At 44.2% G+C, this 6,912-nt stretch overlaps 1 non-coding gene across 1 annotated transcript; it reads left to right on the top strand.

Moving 5' to 3' along the window:
- Window positions 1-1,785: 1,785 nt before the first annotated feature.
- Window positions 1,786-1,907, top strand: LOC118982042 (small nucleolar RNA SNORA28). Its single transcript, XR_005065463.1, has one exon. It is a non-coding gene; the product is annotated as a small nucleolar RNA SNORA28 (small nucleolar RNA).
- The last annotated feature ends 5,005 nt before the right edge of the window (window positions 1,908-6,912 follow it).

Below are 6,912 nucleotides of genomic sequence, written 5' to 3'. Positions count from 1 at the left end.
GAGGACCCAGAGACACATGAAAAGATGCTCAATATCACTAGCTATCAGAGAGATGCAAATTAAAACCACAATGAAATACCATTTTATACCGGTCAGAGTGGCCATCATAAACAAAGCAACAAACAAGTGTTGGAGAGGTTGTGGGGAAAAGGGGACCCTAGTGCACTGTTGGTGGGATTGCAGACTGGTGCAACCAATATGAAAAACAGTATGGAATTTTCTAAGAAAACTAAAAATGGATCTGCCTTTTGGCCCAGCAATTCCACTGCTAGGGTTATACCCTAAGAACCCTGAAACACCAATTCAAAAGAACCTATGCACCCCAATGTTCATAGCAGCACAATTGACAATAGCCAAGAGTTGGAGCAACCTAGGTGCCCAGTAGTAAATGAATGGATCAGAAAACTATGCTACATTTACACAATGGAATTCTGTGCAGCAGAAAGAAAGAAGGAGCTTCTACCCTTTGCAACAGCATGGATGGAACTGGAAAGCATTACTCTAAGTGAAATAAGCCAGGCAGTGAAAGACAAATACCATATGATCTCACCTTTAACAGGAACCTAAACAACAAAACAAACAAGCAAGCGAAATATAACCAAAGACACTGAAATACAGAACAGGCTGACAGGGACCAGAGGGGAGAGGGGAGGGAATTTCAGGGGAAAAGGGGAGGGATTCATAGGAATGAGTATGGAGGACACATGGACAAAAACTAAGGTGGGGGGCAGGAAATGGGAGGGAGGTGGGGAGCACTGGGGGGTGAGCTGGGATGGGAGTAAAAGACAGAAAACTGTACTTGAACAATGATTTTTAAAAAAAGAAGAAGAAAAAAAACAAAGGCTGTCATTGGAGGAGGTCCATGTCCAGGCAGGCTAAGAAGAAAGGCTGGCTCAAGCTGGTGGCCTTCCATCCCCCTCCACAAAGTCTTAATTCACAAAACACATGCTGCCTTGGGCAAGTTGCTCCTGAAGTCTTGGGGATTGTTGGGAACCACAGCACTGTGACTCTGGAGTGACAATTCCTGATGACTTTTCAGTCATCTCATTAGGAACCCCTAATGGTAACTACACCCAGCCAAGGGGTGTAGTTTTCATGCTCATAGTTCCTTCGGGCCCATGCTGACCTCTTGGCTGGTCATGTCAATGCCAAGATAGGATGGCAGAGTTAAAGGTAGGGTTGAGAGGAAATGCCCAAACTGAGTCTCTGAAGAAAACCTGAGTCACAGAATTGGCCAGTGAGTCACCGCAGGAGAAGATACAAGACTGATGCAGAGGCAGAGTCAGAAACTGTGGTCAAATCCAAGGTCAGAGCCAAAGAGTTAATAGGGAAGCAAAACACAAAGGTCAAGGAACAAGAAGAGTCAGTCCAGATAAACTCTCACAGACGGCAGAACGGCCTCTCTCAGAAGCCCTGGTGCCTTACCCCTTGGGCCCGACTCCTCATTCTGAAGCAGGGCTGCAAACCTGTTCAGAAATAGAACAGCTAACGATACTGAGGCAGGAGCAGCAGCTGTGCCGACATTGACTGCTTCCGTCATGACGGCACAGTCCAGGAGGGCCGGTGTGCTCCGGAAGTGCCAGTGCCCACGTGTGGGGGGACAACTGCTGGGGAGCCCCCACGCATGGGGTTCTCTGGGCTCTGTGCCCCCCGCTTGTATTCCTTGGCCTTACCCCTACCCTTGGCTTTAGCTCTTGAATTATATTTTATTTTCCTCACTTAAATATTGGTTTATGCTTTCTTTTTGGATTTTTAATTGTGTTTAAAGAATTGCTAAAGTATTGCAAGCAACACTCTGTGGTGGATGGTCAAAACTTTCTGACACAATCTGAGCTTGAGAAAAAAAGTCGGATCTTTTCTGATGCTCTCACCTCTGTGAGACAAGCTATTGTATAGACTTAGGTGGTGTTGAAAAAATTACCGAAGTAATGCATGATCACTGTGAAATATTCGCATATCATAAAAGTATATAAAGTAAAAAGAGAAGTCTCTTTTTTATACTATACCCCTATTCCCCAGTGGACATCAATGTTAAAAAATGAGAGAATTTTTCCATATATATATATAATTTATGTATATTCTAGATATATGTATATATACCTAGAAAAATAGATATATTATTTTTTAAACACATGGTCACACTGTTTATACTGAACTGCAGTTTGCTTTTCTTCACTCAATCACACATTACAGACACTCATTCTATTTTAATATACACTTGACCCTTGAACAACACAGGTTTGAATTGGGCAAGTCCAAGATTTTTTTAAACACATACTATAAAAGTATTTTCACTGTCTTATAATTTTCTCGATTACATTTTTCTTGACTTTTTATGGTAAGAATACAGCATATAACATATAACACATGAAGCATATGTTAATTGACTATCTTTGTCATCAATAAGGCTTCTTTCTGGTCGGTAGTAGGTTGTTAGTGATCAAGCTTTGGAGAATCAAAAGTTATATGTGGGTTTTTAGTTGCATGGACGGTTGGTGTCCCTAACTCCCACATTGTTCAAGGGTCAACTCCATATGTGTCTACTTAGTTTATGTTAATGGCTGCACAGTAGTCAGAGTAGGAATATGCAAAATGTGTTAATCATCCGCTTTTCAGTTTTCTATTACAAATAATGTTGCCTTCAACATTCCAGTACAGGTATTCTTGTCAACCTCTAATGCTTCTCCAGGATAATTCCTAGAAGGGAACTGCTGAGTCAACAGGTGTGCACACTGAAAATTTCAGTAGGTACCACCGAACTGCCCTTTGTCTCAGCTTCCAATTTTACTCACAGTGTTTGTGAGCCACGTTCTCCTACCTGCATCGTCACTGGGTATTATTGTTTTATTTCACCATTCGGAGTCTGACTGGGGGTAACTCCAGGCTTTGATAGTTATGGGTTCTCTGAGCCTGGCACGAATCTTTTGGTTGTAATCACCCCTCTGGCCAGCGACAGACTCCTGGTAAAGACTTCTTAGGTTCTTCTTCTTCCTACTTCCAAATCTTGTGTTCACTGGGGCTTATAAAATTTTGATATTAACAATTCCATTGTACAATTTACCTAGCATCTTGCCCTCCTTATTTCCTTTAATCCTCACAAAATTTCTATTGGATATGTAGGGAGGGAACTTATATTTGAGGGGCTCAGAGCAGTTAATGACTTTATTGAGTTCACATGGTTAATAAAGGGAAGCCCTAGGACTTGAATACAAGTCTCCTGTATTCAAGCCCCATATTCCGGCCCCCATCCTGCCTCAGCCTCTCTAGAGCACAGAGCTGTGTCCTTAATTAATTCATTTCTACTCTTTTGGAATGTTTTTCTAGAGAAATTTATGCTCGCTGGTTGGTTGGATTTGGGGCTGCTGTTATTTGTGACTTAAGGGTATCAATTGTGCCCACAAAAATGTTTTTGCAATTTGAATATTCTGGTATGTGGCCCAAGGTGACCCAGGGCAACATCTCCAGGAGAAGATGACTGGCAGGGTGCCGAGAGGCCTCGTGGTGACCTTATCTAGTAAGTGATAGTGTCGGAATTGGAACCAGATCCGTCTGAGGCCAAAGCTGAAGCCTTTTTACATTTACTCTATGCACCACCTCATACAGAGCAAGATGCTCAGGGCAGAAGATCAATGCATTCTTTCTCTATAGGCAAGTTACATGGGAGCCAGATTCACAGAAGGTGGAGTGCCGAGCGTGGAATCAGACAGAACGAGGAGAATTCGGGGTCTTAAGAAGCTAATTTCAGCCCAAGTAGCTGAAGGCAAGCTTACCCACTAGAGGGGTCACCCACTCAAACACCAACAGAGGCTTGAAACAGCTTCACCCAGATGGGCAAGGCCAGGTGGGGAGCAGGGGTGATAGGGGAGAGTGGGGCCTGGGGCAAAGCGGACAGTGCGCCTTTCCACAGGGAAAAGCAGTTGCTGCTGTATAGCTCCAGCCCATTGTTGGCAGTCTGGCGAATTCAGGTCTTCCCGGTTTTTCAATCAGAGCTAGACACCTGTATTTTTCTAGATGAAAAATTTTGACAACTTTAAAAAAATACTGTGAGTCAATACAGTGTGGGCCAAGCAAAACGTGCCTGCGGGCCAGCCAGGACCAATCGGGTGCCAGCACTGACCTTCCCTGCAGGAAACCTTTTCCCGGGAAAACCACAATGCTCACAGCCATTAATCTAAAAGATTAAGATCAGTGCTCTTCAGATTTTCCCTTTAATCCTTCACAGTCTATTTACAGCCACTCTCCAGATAGAATTGAACCCATTTCCTCTTACTAAATCACACTTACATTTCAGTCACGTCTCCTTGGAAGAGTTCCTGGCTCAATTTTTGATGAGATTGACACTTACGTAGTCAGTCCTTTGCCTTATGATACTACCATTCTTATTTTTGGAGTTACCATCATTCTTATACTCCATGGCTAACCCCTGTCAGTGAGTGCGAATTTTGCTAATTCAACTCTCAGAGGACAACCCGGTGTTCAAGTCCTCTGGGGTGGGGGCAGGGGGGCCTTCAGTGTTGCCATATTGAAGGGACAGGAAAAAAAACGGGTTTCACTTTTTTAAGATATTAAAAATTGTCTTTTCAATACATAAATATAACTTCATTGACTCACAAATTTGTTTTTAGTGAGTAATTATTCTCCTAAAAATATCTGGGTGAGTTATAGCTTATAGGAGAGGAAGGAAGAAATAGGGACGGTCTTCTAGATACCAAAGCAAACAAGAGGACTCGGAATGAGTTTTAGTTCAGAATGAAGACTGAACCTTCCTTGTACATCTCAGTACCACCGGAATGGACCCTCCTCCCCTCCTCGTGGTGCACAGCAGCCTCAGGACCAGTTAAAACATCCCTGGAAAGGGGAGAGGAGAGAAAGCTTCCAGAAGTGGCAGGCAACTCCGCCTTTTAGGCACATCATGCCAATTAGAACACAACCCCAATGCATTAAGCAGGTTTCCAGAAGAAATGAACTGGTGGATTTAGTAGCTTCAGGGCATGGGGACTCCATCAGCACCTTCAAATAATCATGTCCATAATCAACCGTTAACATGTTAATCTTTCATAAAAGAACTATCGACAAGACACTAATTCGACATTTACTAATCAGACTTCCCTGCTCGACATTACCTTGCCTTTAATGTTGAGACATGACATGCAGTGACCCATTACAAAAAAAACGGACATGTATTTAGCCAGGATCTAAATAGGCAGGAATGAAAATAAGCAGATCTCATCTACCCCCACAGTTCTGCACAACGATAATGATGCCAACCCCTAAAAGCCTGACATCATGCTGAGTTTCTGAATGTCTCTCAATCATCACAAACACTCACTTATGCTCTTGTGAAATGTGCATCCATTGTTTTTATGGTAAGCCAATTTTTTGAAAGTTGGTCATCTGAAATGCGAGGCAGCCCAGGTTTCCTGTATTTGCTTCTTGACATTCCCACTGAATTACACAATAGCATCGCAGGATTCTACTCCTTAATCCTGGGTGGTGAAGACCATAGTTTAGCAGACACGGGCTTGAATCCTGTCCACTGAAANTGTTGAGACATGACATGCAGTGACCCATTACAAAAAAAACGGACATGTATTTAGCCAGGATCTAAATAGGCAGGAATGAAAATAAGCAGATCTCATCTACCCCCACAGTTCTGCACAACGATAATGATGCCAACCCCTAAAAGCCTGACATCATGCTGAGTTTCTGAATGTCTCTCAATCATCACAAACACTCACTTATGCTCTTGTGAAATGTGCATCCATTGTTTTTATGGTAAGCCAATTTTTTGAAAGTTGGTCATCTGAAATGCGAGGCAGCCCAGGTTTCCTGTATTTGCTTCTTGACCTTCCCACTGAATTACACAATAGCATCACAGGATTCTACTCCTTAATCCTGGGTGGTGAAGACCATAGTTTAGCAGACACGGGCTTGAATCCTGTCCACTGAAACCTATAGTCTTGAGCAAGTTCATTACCTCTCTGAGGTTAATTTCCTCAACTTCGAATCTAGATTAATGATACCTACATCATGGGGGTATTTGTGATGGGTATTCAGTGAGATCATGTATAATAAAGACAGTAACTCTTTAATACATGGTGACTGCTAATGTCTTCTTTAACCCAATCACCTGTTTAGAGGATGATTAAAAGCAATGAGACAGATAAAATTCTCTGAAGGGAACTGCAGCCACCCATGAAACATCGAGAGACCCATCGAAGGCCGTAAAAGGCTAAGCGACCAGCATACGACATCATTTTAGAGATTGAGAGACTGGCGGCCAGGAATGCAGAGCATTCTCACTCCTGCATTCTCAGAGCAGAGCCTGGATAGTGGGAGCCGAAGCCCCTTCCTTGCCTGTCCACCCAACCTGCACACTACAGGGGAGGCGCCCCAGCCAGGCGGGGGAGGGTGCACACCGTCAGGTCCCAACCCTCCGAAACTTCGGCTGGGAATATTTGCTGCCACTGTCACACGCGGTGAGGACAACAACATTCTCCTGCAGAAGACAAAATCCTCTGTCCCCCGCCTCCCTCTGCCGCTGCCAGCCAGCAGGAAGTGGGGTGAGGGCCTGGCGCCCCTCTTCTCTTGGTCCAATTTCACACATTGGTCTTGCAGCATTAATAAATTGGTTACATTTGCCCTGCATTTGGCAGGCGAGGTTTCTAATAACACTCTGATCCCTTCAGAGGACATGAATCACTGGCATGTGGGGGGCTCTGGTTACCTCCCCCCCCCCACTGTCTGCAGCTAAAGGCCCCACACATTAGCAGGGGTCAGGCGCTCGCCTGGGCCAGGGCAGAGTCTAGGACAAGGGCCATGGCTTCGAGGCATTGTCACGGAGCTCAAAGGTTTTTCCTCCAAGGGAGAACAGATAACTCCAGGCCCAGGCACTGCACAGCTTTCTTTGGC

The sequence above is a fragment of the Sturnira hondurensis genome, unplaced genomic scaffold (genome assembly GCF_014824575.4).
Source record: "Sturnira hondurensis isolate 20B ecotype Veracruz unplaced genomic scaffold, ASM1482457v3 Scaffold0024822, whole genome shotgun sequence".
Taxonomy (NCBI): Eukaryota; Metazoa; Chordata; class Mammalia; order Chiroptera; family Phyllostomidae; genus Sturnira; species Sturnira hondurensis.
Note: the sequence above shows the minus strand (reverse complement) of the source record. Positions and strands in the feature narration are given on the sequence as shown.